Source organism: Impatiens glandulifera, chromosome 1 (assembly GCF_907164915.1).
Source record: "Impatiens glandulifera chromosome 1, dImpGla2.1, whole genome shotgun sequence".
Classification (NCBI taxonomy): Eukaryota; Viridiplantae; Streptophyta; class Magnoliopsida; order Ericales; family Balsaminaceae; genus Impatiens; species Impatiens glandulifera.
Genome location: NC_061862.1, coordinates 50118358 through 50136154, shown reverse-complemented (window position 1 = coordinate 50136154; position 17797 = coordinate 50118358).

Genomic DNA, 17797 nt, shown 5'->3' with positions numbered 1-17797 from the left:
TATACCTATATGGCCTAAACTTGATCCGTTTGTAGTTCATATTCCATTAGCGGTGGTTGGTCAGCCGCTAAAATTTGTTTTTTTTGTGAACCCAAGGGAGGGGGTTCATTACTTCCTCGTATTGTATCTGTGTAGTTTGGTCGATATGTTCTTTAGAGTTTTCATAGAGAAAGACTTCTTCTTAAACCTTTTGACTAGTGGGATAGGGGTTAATGGGAGTGAACATAACCGGGATTGCCTAATTAGGAAAATGAGGAGAAAGAGGGATGTTTTGGGATGTAGGTATAATTCTAAAAAACTTGTGATCAACGCGAATTGCTCCGTTATATGTTGTAGAGTTCCCTTCACTTCTCTAAATTCGATCATTAAGATCGATTCAGGTATAGAGGGTTCTTTGGCCATCTTGTGGCATATAAAATGTCCGGTTTTTGGATCACTCTTTCTTGGGATCATGTCGACTTGTCGTAGTCGTGGACTGTTGCGAAGAAAAAGAGGTGAGAGTTTGCAGATGTAAGAAAGTACAAATGCAATACATCTCTTTTGTGATTCGATTAGAGAAACATAGAGTTGTATATGAACATACTCGCAAAGTTTGTTACATACATGACTCTTTTGTTGATATTTTACAGAGAGAGTCTAAAAGGGAAAAAGTGTTTGGCGAAGAATAAAGGCTTTAAGTCCAACTATAGTCAGTTCAACATCTAACATATTATTTCGCATCATTTTTCTGAACTTTCTCGTAATGTTTGAAAATGTAATTTAGGTATTTCGTTCACTTTGACAAGATATTCATTTGTAAAGCATCATGCCATTTTTTGAGATATCATGCGTAGGCCACACGGTCGATGGGCTTATCCACAGCGAAGGCAGCTTCAAAAAAGTTGTATACAAAATTCTTGAATAGCCTATGGGTGTAGTAGTAAGTAACTCATTCTAGACCCATAAACAAGATTAGCGGCTTGTCATCCATCATGAAAGTCATTTTCTTTATAGGATACAATGGGAGAAAGTCTCAGATTTCATCATTGCCCTATAACGGAGGTCCAGGTTAGGCTTCCTTCATTCTCCGATATTGGATAAGAGGGGACATGGCGCCATCAGGCAAAACTGGTGGTAAGCGATTAATCTTGTCAAGCAGCAAAATGTAGAGGATTAAGGGGGAGCCCCTTTTACTCATGGTAGAAGATATACATGAGTTGTTCATACCCATTAGAGTTTCCTCTAGGATAAGACTAGAGGGATCTTTGTTGCCTCTTCACATTTGGTGTGCTACCTTGATGATTCTCGAGGAGGCTTTACCGTTTGCTAGTGTTAGAAAGAAATGAGCTAGTATGATTGAAATTGTTATCATGGATGATCCTAGCGTTAGAGGAATTTCTTCATTTCTTATTTCCATCTTAGTCTAAGTCTAGAAATTGATGTACGACCTTGCGAGAATAGTATCCGATGTGACTTTGGAGTATTCGTAGTCCTCTTGCAAGAGTTTTCTGATGGGAATTGAGTCTACAAATGGCCTTAAATGTAAAATCATTTTTGTTGTCCGTCATAAGAATAGCCCGAAATTCCTTTATGGTTGGGCACATACATCGTTCATCGAGGGAGTAAGCTCGTTTGACAGGGTTCCACCTTCGTTGCATTTTCTTCATGAACGTGGAGTTTGTTTTAAAGTTTATGAACCCCGTGATGGGAATGAGGCCATAAGATTGATAATTTAATTCATTAGCGTGAAAATTATCGATCTAGGGAACCATCACGACATCCGTTAGCATGGAATCGTATGTGATTATGAATTAAAAACATTTACAAACATGCCTTTGTTTTGAAAAGGAATGAACATGCTAAAAATGCTCACTTATTCTATACATGCATGCACATAATACATATATAGTAGTCGCATAAGGGGTGTAGTGATGAGCTCTTTTGATTTTTTTAGGCACGACAAACAATCGACTTGGTGATAGTAACCATGTTTTTTGTTCTAAGGGTAGAATTGGTAAGAGAGTCTCATTCACTGATAGTGGAAGGGGTAAACCCCCTCCATAAACCATAGAATATCAACTCAATTAAGAATTTACCCCAACCTCCACAATGTATGCGTCCTATCGAACGACTCATCGCCAAAGGATGGGTCTATCCCGGTTACCTAGTTTTTCCACTCGCAATATCACTCGGTTTATAACAAGTTGTCATTCCACATTAACAATCTTTTCACGTAATCGTAGAAGTATCGATCTCAGTCGAGTACTTCTTCGCAAGAAGAGGGTGATGTACCCTTAACACATAAAGGATAAAGACTTTAAATTGGGTAAAACCTATGTGTCTTTTAAGATGTTGTATTTTGTATGACAAACCTATTAAGTTTGAAAATTAGATACAAATGTTTAAAAAACCAACTTTATATTTTTGAGTTAAACATTTTAGTCCCCAACAGAGTAGCTAGAAAAGTTGGAACTCCCCCAAGAAATCTCTTATAGCTTAGCACGTGGCAATAAGGGGCCATAGGGTGGCTTGAGGTTCGATGGTTTCAACATTGGTTTGCGTGTCAAACATCTTTTAAAATAAAACATTATTTTTAAAAGATTTAATAGTATTGGAAGCTTTTTTTAAAATCAATAATGAAAAAATAATTAATTTTACCCAAATTTTAATAATTTGAGGATTGTTGTAATCAAATGATGATTTGATTTGAAATCCGATTTAAATCAATTAAACATAATTAATTTTAAAAAAATTATTTATTTGAAGACAAAGTCGTCAATTGATTTTAATAAAATCAATAAAAAGGTGTACGTGTACAAACATATTTTGTCCAAAAGTTTTGTTTTTGATTCGAAGTTTGGTGATATTCGGGAAAGGGCATTCACGCTTTATCCTCCTTACACATCAGAAAACAGTCTCTGCTTATAAAGTTGGTTTTTGAAAATCGGTTATATAACGTTTGAGTTTTAACCAATTATTCTTCCAGGCCTAGTCATGCTTCTAGGTTTAGCGTTATTTAAAATATTGAAACATCAATATTTAAATACTGGTACCTGTTGCGGATGATAACTATGATGGAAATATCTGAAGAATATCAGTCATTTTTAAAGGCATTAGGTTTAGAAATAAACACCAAACAAGTCATTCTTAAAATATTTTTGTGAAAATATCCCAAAAATATTTAAAATGCATTTTCTAATTTTTGGGATTTTTAGAAAATGATTTGGAGTCCCAAAATTACAAAAATAATTTTGAATTTTGAAAAGTGGAACCAAACAAGCCTTAGGACCGGAATCCTAAGGCTTGGGTCCGATTTTATCTACCGGGTCCGGAGACCTTCGGTCTGGGCTTAGGAGCTATCGGTCTAAGTACCGGAGTCTCTCAATCAAGGTGTTAAGGACTCTTGGTGCTTAGCTGATCTTACTGGTCTAGGTGTAAAAACATATCAGTTCTAGAATAGCCTAGGGCTAGTTTTTTCGGTCGAGGTGTATAAACTTTTCTATTTGGGACTAACTTTGGGCTAAGTTCCTCGGTCCTTCGTCTTAGGAGTCTCGGTCCCGAGTCTGGGATTCTTGATCCTAGATCATGGAAGTATCAATCCCAGGTTTGGGTTTCTCGGTTGTGGGTCATGAGAGTCTAGGTTTCAGGTCAAACCTCTCGATCCTATGTCCAAACTTTATCGGTACTAGGTCGGACCTATCGGTCTTATATGAGAATCCTCGGTCGAATTTATCGGTCCTAGCTCAAGAACATCAGTCATATGTCTTAGTCCTAACTCAAGAACACACCGGTCCTGGTTTATTTTTGTCGGTCCTTAGTCTCGGTCCGGACCAAGGATTCTCGGTCGGATCTCTCGGTCCTTAAACATCTCAAGGTAGCTTCACAAAGCTTTCAGGAACATGTTAATCATCATCTTAAGGTACCAAAATAAGAACACTAGCTATTCGTTTAGACCAATTCAAAATATCAAAATTTTCATTTTATTTTGAAAAAAAATGATTTTTATCAAACATGATCAGGATGAATTAAACATGATCCAAATAGTTGTCCAACATCATTACAATTAGGGCTGCAAACGAACCGAAACGAACCGAATAATACAAAAAAAATGATATTCGAGCTCGAGCTTGAAAATTATGAATGGTATTCGAATTCGATTCGAAGTTCGAAAATTTAATAAAATTTGGCTCGAGCTCGATTCGAAATAAAGTTCGAACTCGAGTTCGATTCGAATTGTTCGAACCTTGATTCGAACAAATTCGAATCATAGCTCGAAATAATTCAAATTCGAGTTCGATTCGAAATATGTGAACATATTTGAATTAAATTAAGTACAACATAATAAACATTTAGAATTACACCAAAATAAGAAAGTGCATTTAATACAACTTTCACCCTTACATTTTCATCAAAAAAAAGAACTAAGTCCACCATTATATTTTCATCCAAAATACACAAAAATCCCATGAGAAAAAAAGCTCAATGCTTTCATCCAAAATAAACAAAAGTCTCATGAGAAAAAAAACTTCATGCTTTCACCTCTTCAACCTATACAAAACCAAATAGATAGTCATAAATTCATAATAATATAGCTAATTAATTAACATGAACTTAAAGGATATTCAAAGGCAACTCACTGGCCATGCAACTAAAATATGAATATATTTCTTAGGGCCCAAATTAGCTTAGAGTTCAATATTGGGTAATACAATTGCTTACCTTCAAAATGTAGGATTAGAATGGAGATGGATATTAGGCTTAGCATCTTCTTTGGTTCTTGTCTGTTTTCATATCAGTATTAATTAAAGATTAGATTAGTAAATTCAAATAAAACATTAAAAAATGTATGAAAGTTATAAATTTGTAATACAATTGCTTACCTTTAAATTGTAACTGATTTTTTCAAGTTCCAATGATCAATTTAGTCTATAGGTAGATCAATTGTCAAATGTTGTTTATCAGCCTACAAATATAATGACAAATATAGTTATCATTTATTTTTCAAACACTACTTTCTAATTCGATAAAGAGAAATAAATATAAGCAAAGCAAAACAATCATTACCTTAGTTTTTTTTTTCACTCCATGTCGTTTTCGACACCAATCTCCACCGCACATCAACATTTCGACTGTTGTAGGAGCTAAAGAAGCACGATACTTATCAATAACACGACCTCCAGCACTAAAAGTTGCCTCTGAAGCTACTGTTGTAATGGGAATTGCTAATATATCTCTAGCCATAGTTGATAACACTGGAAATTTGTATGTATTGAGTTTCCACCGACTAAGAGCATCAAATTTATCACTTGGATCATGCCTGTGACACCCTTCCTCTAAATACACATCTAACTCAGATTTTTCAGGTTGTACTGTTTCAATTTCTTTCAAATAAGAAGAGAATTCAGACCATCCTGAAGAAAGGCTAGTAATTTCTCTACTAGTTTGACTTAACCTGCTACCTTGAGATTCAGAACTAGTTGTTGACCCTTGAAGTTTTTTAGCAGCTGCGTCTGAATATTCTTTGTAAATTACATACAAAAGCCTTTGAACCTCTCTAATATTACTTTCTGATTCAAATGGGGTATAAAGTTTAGGAAAAGTGAATTCTAGTGCTCGCATTTTGCATCTAGGATCCAAAACACAACCAACCGCCATTAATAAATTGCACTCACCCCAATATTTATCAAACATTTCCTTCATTTTTTGCACCATTTTTCTAATAAACTCTTCTTCGTCACAAGATCTCTCATCCAAAACCACTTTCACACGATAAACTTCATTTAGAAAAAGGTTAGAAGTAGGATACTCACTTCCTGAAATGATTTTGGTTGCTTCATAAAATATTTTCAAGATTGAAAATACTTTATGCAATTTCTTCCAATCATCTTCTGTTGGACAATGAACGTAGCTTGGTTCCCGGTCTTTAAATCTTGGAAAAACTTCTTTGAAAGCTATTGCTGTTCTCAACATTTCATAAGTTGAATTCCATCTCGTCTTACAGTCATCAACCAACTTTCTTTCGTGTAACTTCAATTGCTTCACAATGTCAGCAAATTGAATGAGTCTGGCATCTGTTCTTCTAATGAAATCCACACTCTGACAAATTACTTGAACAATTTCCCTAATTTCATTGAGTCCATCTTGAGCTATAAGGTTTAGAATATGTGCACAACACCGGACATGGAATAATTTTCCCCCACAAACCAAATTTTGGTTTATTCTCAAGAAATCTTCTTTCATATACCTAATTGCAGCATCATTAGCACTCGCATTATCAACAGAAACAGTGTACACCTTATTTTCAATTCCCCACTCCCTTGCACACTTTAAAAGAGTATCGGAAATTTGAGGACCACCACGAGGAGGAGGGATATGAAAAAAATTGAGAACGCGTTTATTCAATTTCCAAGATAAGTCAATCCAATGATCGGTGATGACCATGTACTCTATTTTTTGATTCTTGGACTTCCATAAATCTGTTGTGAGGCTAATCTTACTTGCACTTTTTAGCAAACCATGCAACTTTTTCTTCTCAGCTTCATATATAGCAAAACAACTCTTTTTTCCTGTTGTTCGTGATATACGATTCCACTCCGGCATTCCACGTCTACAAAACATATTAAAACCTTCTTCTTCCAATAACGTAAATGGATGTTCATGCATTAGGATCCAACTGGCAGCTGCTTCTTTCATGCGTTCCATACAAAATTTGCCATCAAGTAACAAATGTGACATAGTTGTGTCTACAATTTCGAAGCCTAACAATAGTTGTTGTTGTTTGATTGTTTCCTGAAGCTTCTTTTTAGACTCCAAGTGTTGACCACAATGATCTAAGTGTCGTTTTAAGTGTGATGTAGTACCTGACTTCATTTTTGCGAGGAGTAGATGACAATGTTTACACTTGTATTTGTCTTCAACCTCAATCATATCTGACCATACTTGAGATCTTTTCTGTCTCTTAGCCTTGTGTAATAAATTATCATTCTCTATCACAATATCCTCTTGATTTGCAATCTCATTTGAATCCAACGAAGCTTGAACATTGGCTGAATTTGTTGCTGGAGAGGAATCAGACATACCTGAAAAAGTTAATCATCAAGACATTAGAAAATGCAATAATGACAAAGATGAAGCTCATTATGCAGAAATTATGCATAAAAGCTCATTTATATAAGGCTTTGAATACAATCTGTATATTCACTAAAATAAATCCCACCCTAGAGTATAAAATTTAAGAAGCACAATGAAATCAACCATCATAGGAAGTAAAACAACATTAGGTATCTAAATGTGCATAAGTAATTGACAAGACTGGCAAAAATTAAGATCCATGTTTGCAAAAACCCACTATAGGCAACAGGGAAAAAGAGGAAATCTACAATTATTTGATCACCTCGGCAAAGTTGCCATGAATACATATCTTAAAAAACTTCAAAGAAAAATGTTAAACAAAACAAAGAGAAACCAGTAACAAACTAAACCCAAGAAAAACTTTTGGGATGATTTACCTATCAGAGTAACTATGACAATAAAGCATCATCTGGATGTAAATCCATAGCCTTTTAGGAATGTAATCATCATGTAGGTAACAATTATAGTTCTCAAAAACATTATAAACAGACCCAAATCAGTTATCAATATGAAATCACAACAATTCTTATACCTGAATGATTTTTTAGAAATATCTTAATATGAAACCATAAATCACTGAAGATGTTAAATGAATGATAATATTCAGTTCCCTATCAGAGTAACTAAGTAACTATGACATTAAAGCTTCATCCAGATGTAAATCCATAGCCTTTTTGGAATATAATCATCGTGTAGGGAACTATTATAATTACAAATGCAACATTCAACCAAAAACGTAGATCTATCAAATTATGCATAAATCTTCACTGATAGAGCTCTTAACTTTCAAAAGATTGTAATACCATCGGAAGAATGAAAATGAGATTTATCTATCTGTATAATTCATCAAAACACAATCAACAATCATAAAATGCACATGTACACAATTCAAAATACCGAAAGCAATGTTTTCTGTATAATGATGCCCAAAAAGTTTAATCGAAAACAGATAGATATAGTACCTGGACCGCTGGACGGCGATTTGGTTGTCTTGGCCGTGACTGTCATAGGAAGTAAAACAACATTAACTATCTGAAATGATACCTAATAGGGAACTACTTAGTATAAGTAAATGTCTTAATGATTTGTACAGTTAGGTTAAAAATAACAAAAACGGGTGTTCATATAAACCCTTATGCTATTATAGCTCTTTCAGAACAACAAAAACATAAAACGGTGACTAAACAAATGAAAGTGAGGAGAAAAAAGGGATGCATACCTGGGATGGTGGATTTGGATCGGTGAAAACCTAGGATCGGTGGAAACCTAGGATCAGTGGGATTTGGATTTGGAGTCGATCGGTGGAATGGTGGGATGGTGGGATCTGGATTCTGGATTTGGAGTTGGATCAGTGGGATTTGGATTTTGGATGGTGAGAATCGTGAGATGGTGGGATGGTGGGCCGCGGAAGAGTTTGACAGAAAGGAGGAGAGAGGATAGAGAATAGAGATTAACAATGTATAACAAATAACAATGTATAAAGTATAAATTAATAAAAATAATAATAATAATAAAAATATAAAATGAAAGTTCGCGAGCGGCTCGCGAATAATCGAACAAAATAATTTGGGTTCGAGTTCGGCTCGAAATATTATCGAACATATTCGAATTCGGCTCGAATTCGATAGATTCGAACTCGAATCAAATATATATAGAGCCGGCTCGAAAAGCTCGTGAAACAGCTTGGTTCGTTTGCACCTCTAATTACAATCATGTTGGGAAGCTTTCTAGGTTGTGATTCGATCGAATTAACCCAAGAACAACAAACCCGTTTTTTTGATTTTTTAAATTCAAATTTGGTTTTTGTTATTTAGATTGTTGATCGGTTCTATCCTATCTAGATAATTTATAAATCATCTAAGGATGAATTCTCAACCATAAAACACCATAAACAACAATCATGCAAGCTTATGCAATTTGAAATATAAAAATTTTAAATTCAAAATGTAAATATGAATTAAAGGTTGATTTGAACTTTACCAAGGATTGGAGAACACTCATTGATCCTTAGAGAAGCTTTCTAGATGCATAGATCTGAGCTTGAAGGCATTAAACAAAAATTCGAAAAATTCGAAGCTTTGAAGCATTTAAGGTGGATTTCAATTTTTTTATTTGAGGCTTCTGTGTTGATAGGTTACCTTTAGAATGAGTTGAGATGGATATTTATACTCATCCTAGGTCGGTTGGGGGAGCCTAGTGGCCTTAATTAGCCAAAACTCATTAATGGTGTTTGACTGTTCTTGGCTGGTAGTCAACGAAATAGGTTGTGACAAGGCCTATTCTTGTAGGGAGAATGATCACCATTGTAGGGAGATCATTATGGGCTTTGAATCAGCCAAAATGGTGGACTGACGGAAGACTTCCACTATGACTTGAAGATCGAAGGCGGCTGTTCTTATCCACTCCAGCATCGCGATGAAGAAGACAATCGCAAGGTGAAACGACGTCGTTTTAATGTCGATGCGCATTCCGACTTGATGTTGTAGCGTTTGAGCGGTCCGTTAGCGTTTCAGCTAACGGTCATCTCCTGATCCTCTATGGCCCCGGGCGCGCGTTCTTCGGCTACTACCGGCTACGTGGAGCTCTCTTAGGCGTTGAATGCATTTCTAGCGTCCATCCAATGAACGCGGTTCCTTCTGCACTAAATTTGCAAATTTATTTTTTTAATAAAACTTAAAGTTTTGTTTCAAATTGATTTTTCTTTCACCCTTTTGACTTTAATTTTGATCTTTTTAAATACACAAAATTTTAACATAAATATGACAAATATTTTACCAATTTACTTATTTTATTTTTTTTATTTTTATTTTTTTATATACTTTTGGGATTTAAATAAATAATTCTCTTTAGATGAAATGGTTACAACAAATCATTAAAATTATTTATTTCTGTTCTTTAGTTTTTTTAAAATTATTTTGAGACATTATGGATATAAATTTTATTTTGTTTGTTTTGGTCTTTTAATTAATTTGATTAATTAGTATAATAATTAATCATAATTAATTGTTTTAAATAAGTTTTTGGTTAATAAATTAATTGTTTTGATTTTATTTATTTAAAAATAATTTAAAATAATTATTTTAATATTATAAATTAGAGTTTAGATTTGTATTATTTACATTAATGTATATACATATATTAAATTCTATAAATCTTTAATTTCATAATATATTTTATTCAGTATATTTAATTCTTAATCTTTAATCAAATTCTGAAGTATATTTATATCAAAATATATATAATTGTGCTTTCTCTTAATTGTATAGGAATATATTAATAGTTAAAATAAATATTATTTAAATCCTTAATTACTTAGAATAATTATTACCTTTATTTTAACTAGCATGCATCCCATGTATTTACACGAGTAATAATATAAAAAATTGTGAAAAATTATTACGGTAAAAAATTTATGGGCGGGTCAACCCACAATCCGACCCAAATATCCATTTACTCTCACATATATTCAAATTAACCACAGCTCTCGACTCGGCCGGACACTTTAAAAATTAAGCATCATTATATATATATATATATATATTAGTTAGTTAAAAAGTTGAACTTATATTTATAAAATGTCCCGCGTTCATCAAATTTTGTGTTAAATTTAAAATATAAAAGTGTTATTAGCCTAGTTGGTGAAAGGGTTATACTTGTTTTTGTTAGGTTGCGAGTTCAAACCATACCTATAGAATTTTTAATTTTATTTTTAACCGTTTTAATTTTATTGGCTGGTCAACCCACAATTTGACCTAAGTATCCAAATTAACCACAGCTCCCGACTCGGCAATCTAGACACTTTAAAAATTAAGCATCATTATATATATATATATAGATTTCTTAATTAATTATTATTCTAATTAAATTCTGAATTCTTTAATTAATTATAATGTTAATTAATTATTATTCTAAATTTGAATTTCTTAATTAATTATAATAAGTTACTTATATAATTAATTCCTTGTAATTCTTTAATTCTTTAAAGTTTATAAATAATTAATACTTTAATTAAATTATGAAATTTAATTCCTTCTTCCACCATTAAATATATGTTTATATTGGTTTATTTCTTATTTTTCTTTAAGAATAACTTCATAAGAATTAAAATATTATATTATATAGGCATATATAATCATAATTTTTCATAATTTTTCCTACTAGTTATATAATATAACTTTAGTTATATAAAAGTCATAATAATGATTTAATTCTTTCTACATTCACTAATTTCTTAATTACATATTATTTAGAATTCTATAATTAATTATTAACATATAACTACAAATGTCCAACTCAAATAAATCTGTATGAACCAAATAATATATAATCTGATTTGTTCTTAACTAGATTATATACGGTTCATCTTCCCCATTCATCAATAAATATGTTTAGATATCATGATGTATTTCTTCTTTCTCTTACTTGAATCAGATTTCAGACATATCAACATATACATCAAAATGTTTTATCATTTTTAATTCAATAATCCATTATATCTTTATCCGTTCTAGTCGAAATAGATCAAGAACATAAAAAAAATTATATGTTCATATTCTTAAAAAATCTTATAAACATATACCTCAATAAGAGTCTTTAACATAATCGATTTTATAAGTTATAAATGATTTCATTTGATTTTGATAATTTAGTTTAAATAATAAAAAAATGGAGAAATTATTAGATTATAATTATTTTGATAATAAATGAATAAACAAAGTTTTAATTATATATAAGTTAAATTATATATATATATAATTGTTAAGTCATATCAAATATATTAATATATATAAAGATAACAACAAGGTGTTGTAGTACAGTGGTAAGTACTCCCGCAGCGTCCGGCTGGATGTCTAAAAAGCGCGTCCGGTTCGGCTGGATGCAAGTTCGGTTGTGCGCGTTCGGTTCAGCTGGATGCAAGTTCGGTTGTCTCTACAGTGCATTTGGCTGGATGTCAAGAAATACCGAAGTTGAGCAAAAATCAGAAGCGCTTCTAAAATACCGAAGTTGAGTAAAAATCAGAAGCACTTTTAAAATACCGAAGTTGAGAAAAAACCGAAAGCACTTCTAAAATACCGAAGTTGAACAAACCGGAAGCGCCTCTAAAATACCGAAGTTGAGCAAAATCCGGAAGCGCTTCTAAAATACTAAAGTTGAGCAAAAATCGGAAGCGCCTCTAACATACCAAAGTTGAGCAAAAACCGAAAGCCTCTAAAATACCGAAGTTGAGCAAAAACCGAAATCCTTCTCTAGCGCATCATCAATCCGTTATTGGCAATCTGACACAGTAACTGATCTAAACCTATAGAATACTGCCATGTGCCAAACTAATTCAAATTTCATGTGTTGTACGTTCCTAGTACACCACGATCTCCTGAAGAATATTCGGCGCACTATCTTCATCCAGTACATCCATTATCAAAAACATATTATCTAATGTACTATCCTGGCACACATTCAACCAAAATAGGACAGGTGTCCTCTGAAGCAAATTTGTCCGTTGAGAAGCTATCTATTTAAGAAGAAGATGGAGGACAATTTGCAGTCACCTTTTACCTTAACATTTTAACTGATTTTACGAGTCTTAAGCTTTTCTATAATCAAGCGCTCAAGCTTTCAAGCTCTCAAAGTCTACAGCTCTCAAAGTCTACAGCTTGCTAGATCATTAAGTTTTATTACATACTACTCTTTCTGTGTGAGATTTCAGTATTATAAGTTGACAAATATGTTCGGTTCAACAGAGTGTTGTGCGCTAGGAGTTCAGAAATAGACAGTGTCTAAGTCCTAGTTGTCCGACTGGGTTTGTGTAAGTGTTGTACTCAAACCAAATCTTCTAGTGAATATCCTTCTCAAGGTTGAGAAGAAGGGGTGACGTAGGAGATTTTGCTCCGAACATTCATAAACAAATTTTGTGTCTAGTGTTATTTACTTTCTGAATCTTCCAACATTTATATGCCGCTTCAAGTCTAAACAAACAGTTCCACACTTGACATAGCTCAAGAGTTTGTGAAGACTTGTGAAAAATAGAAACAAATATTAACTTCTAACAGCGTTAATATCAAACAAAGGTTTTCGCGGTTAACAATATTTGGTAAACCCCGTGCTATTGTTGACTCCTTTCCTAACATTTAATCTAAATTTTTATTTTTTAGTTTTATGATCTTAATACTCTATGTTGATAAATTGAGATAACTTTTAGTTGTGGAAACGTACCTGAATTTGAAATAAAGAACGATTCATTAAGTCGTTGTTCGTTGTTCTTCGGATCTTGTTCGATCTTGGATCTTCCAGCTCTCGATCTGGACCTGGATCGGTAATGATTGATGTGGGTGGGGGCTTAGGTCTTTCAACCATCTATTGATAGTCTTTGAGTGTTCTTGAGAGATGAACAGTCATCTACCTTTTGTTTGATGAGAAACATAATAGGTAGGATATCTATATGGGTTAAGGACCTAGACCTAATATATTCATTACTATTCGGCTCATCAACGAAATAATAAATGATATTTCTGGTTCTAGACAAATATGTTCCCACATTTATTATAGATATCCAAATAAACGCATAACATTTATACTTTAATAGATCACTTTAATTGGGATTTAATCTTTATATGATAACAACTAATATACAATTACTAAATAATATATTACGCAAATATTGGAATTAATTTCAACACACACTATACAAAATTATCCACAAGCCTAGTCACATTTGTGATACATCTTCACTCAAGGACGGAGCCAGAATTTAAAATCTACCCGGGTTAAAACTTTTAACAAAAACTAATATGGAAAATAATATAATGCATCATTCGAAAAAGAGCACTTCAACAATGATATTTTTTTAAACCAAGAGTATTAAAATCATTGTTGTTGCTTTGAGAAGTTCTCGGATACTCTGACAATATAGGTTGATTGATATGACCCCATTTTAAATATTAACAAAGTGATGCTACATAAAAATAAAAATACACAATCTAAGAAATCGTTGTTGAATAATAGTTTCATCAACTTTAACTCTTTAAGATTTTGAAGGAGTCTATATTCTCATCAGAAATGAATGTATTTGTTTTGATCACAAAAAAATATCAATTATTGAATGGTAGAATATCATTTATTCGTTTTCTTTCCAAATTTGAAATTAAAATAAATTTCAAAATTAATATATATATTAGCTACTTAAAAAAAATATCATTTAAATATTAAAGTATAAAAACATTCAGACAAAAACACAAATAATTATAAAATTAAAGTTATATAAACTCAAAGCTGTGAGATAATGAATTTCATTGTAGAGCCAACAAAATGGAACCTCTTTGTCTAATTAGAATTAAGATAAACAAATTAAATAAGTGATTGGTGGGCCACCAGGCTATTTAATTAGAATTATATAATATTTAATAGTCGGCTATCAAAATTAATTAATTATATGCTATTGATTAGAGACAACCACCCGGGCTAGGAGATCAGTACGTGGCTCCGCCCGTCTTCACTTACCTTACCAAGGACATTAATAAAATACATATTTTTGAATTCGATTTTTATTTTACTATTTGATCTCGACCTAGAACCGGATGGATAACTGTATTTATATTCTCATTTCTGATTCGTCGGATATTCGATCCACGACAAGTATTACATTATCCAATTATAATGTGAATTATATTTATTGTTTTTTAAATATACTAAATATTAAAAAAAATATTATATTATAATTAATACTTTTAAACTAAAATTATATAAAATTAAATCTAATATTTTAACTAATATATTATTACAAATATAATTAACCAAAAAATATTAATAAATATTTTATCCTTAAACAATATACAATTAATCATCCATATTACTACATAATATAAATTCATCCATACTATAAAAATATAAATAAACTTTGAACGGATAAAACATAATACTTAATTAAATACAAATTTTAAAATATTAAAAAATCATCAAGGCAGTTTTTTCATAAAAAAAAAAATATCTTTCTTGAATAGTCTTGTAGAGGTTGAAAAATATAACAACTTTTTGTTATTGGAGACTTGAGTTAGAACGAAAACTAAAAAAAAATGTTGGAGATAAAAGATAAAGTAAGCTTAAAAATAAGATGAAAAATAAAGAGGGAAGATTAAGAGGCATGACTCATGAGAGGAAAACACTTATTACAAATCATGTTAGGTGTGATCAGAGTTGTATCCTATTTTTTTTTTTTTTTTTTTTTTTTTTTTTGTCCTTGGTCTAGTTTAAAATATTGATAATAAATTTTTTTTTTTTTGAGATTTGACTCATAACAATCATATAAAATTTTTAAGTTTGTATATTGAATCACTAAGTTACAATATTTTATGCTTAAAATTAAAATAAAATAAAATAAATAACTTACTATTTATAATAAATGGGCTCCCTGGGGAATGGGTACCCATTGCCATTGTTAAATTTCACCATTTAAGGTAAAACAAAACAAGGCTAAGATAAGGTAAACGTCGACAAAAGTTTATTTATTGTCGGTAATAAATATTTTTGTTCTAGTTACTCTGCACACACCTCCACACTTTGTTGAAAGATCCAAGACAACATTTTAAAATAATTTAAAACATGATCAAACATTATTTAATTCTCTTTTTTATCAATCATATCATATTATTTATTGACTAAAATATTAAATTATTCATTATATTTTTTAAATTATTTTTATCATTATATAGTATTATTTTTTAAAAATAATTTTACCCCAAAAAAAATCTAAAATCTTAAAATTTATAACAACAAAAATTATTTATAATTTCTAAATAGTACATAACAACTGGCAAATACATTAAATAAGTTAGATAGCATTAGTGAATCACTTTCAATAATAAATATGATCATCTTGGACATCCTGCTCCCACCTAAATGAGTAATTATTAAACTCTTCATCAATGCGTCTCTACCCAACATAGTTAGATGAGATGACTGCCACTGGTTTCTTGGCTAAACCAACTATCTATCTCCATTACATATGTCTTTAAATACTTATTTATTATTTATTATGCATGCATGTATAATTATAAATTCAATATTATTAATTTCCGGTAGTATTTGTGAAGAAGATAGTGAGAACTCAGACAAATATCAAGAAAATGTTTTTTTTTTAATAAATGCAAATTATATTTCATCAACAAATCAACGCCTTCAAAATGAGGTAATTAATTATAATAATAATTGTTTTTTTCTCTTTTTAAAGGACGGAATACACTTATCAAAACAAAAATATATAACAATAATAATTATTAAATAAATCATTTCATATATAAAAAGGATGGTTCCAAAATATAAAAATACAATTAATATATTATATATATGAGTAATGATATTTTTCTCTATAATATGAAAAAAAAATATTAATATATAATATGAAAGGAGAAAATGAAAAAAAATAAAATAATATATAATATAATTAATAGTATTATATACATATATTTAATACCCTAACTCCCTAAATTATTTTGGGTTATATAATTTATTCAAACTTAATTAAAAATATTTATACCCTAACTCCAATAAATTCCTACCATTAACAGTATTTTCTAAAACTATAACTTCAACGAACATTTTTCGCTATAAATTATATTAGAAGAGTTTTTTTATTCATCATCTACCACTAATAAACCATTTTTTTATCGTTATTAATATATAACTTCTTGTCTTTAAAATGTAATTACGACGGTAAAATTATCAGAGTCAACAACCATTAAATATTTTGTTGTTAAAGAAATTTTGACAATAAAGGATGATAATATTATTGCAGTTAATAGTCTCTAACCGCGGTGTGTAAAATCTCTTAAGCATTAAATACGGTTTCTATAAACCACCGTTAATAGTGAGACTTTTAACTATGGTTAAAAGTATCTGATAGGATCGGTGGCACCAATAGAGACAGGAGTCTAGCTATTGATGACAACTTCGTACAAAATCAGTTTGATAAAATTTTTGTTAGGGATTTAAATCACTTTCTATAATTCACAAACCTTGCAAAGTCTTGAACGATTCAAGTGCGGAAACGTTTGCTCAGGTTTGAAGCTAAGAACCAATGAGGGAGAAATTGACAGAATGTAAATGACACAAAGAGATGTTTATGGATGTTCGAAACAAAACTCTTCTACGTCATCCTTTCTTCCAACCACCGGAAGGATTCACTATACTTTCTTAGAATCAAATACAGTTGCACGGCTAGCTCACTATTGAACAGAACAGACTCTATCAAACTTACAATATATTAAAGAATATCACTCAGCTAGAAAATACTTTGATTCTATCTCTCTCTTGATGTACACACAGTAAAGCAAAAAAGCAATTTGTTCGTTCATGTATCAACTTGTATGTTCGCGCCTGGTAGACTAGTAGTTCGATAATTCTTCCGTTGTCCTTGAGGATCCTTAAATAGAGAACATGTATCAACAGTTGAATCTTCTATAATGACACGTGGCGAGCACCCATTGGAAAGCCTCCATGGTACACAGGTACAGTAGACTCTGAGCACCATGATCGTGGCCGTACCAATTTGGTAGTGCGCCAAATATTCTTCTATGATTTTCCTGCAACAAACAAGTAGTGGGAAGAATATTTGCTTACGTGGCATTAATTCATTGGATGTAATTGGTTGTCGTACTGATCTGCACGGAATAGTGGAGCGGGAGTAGTACACAACTAG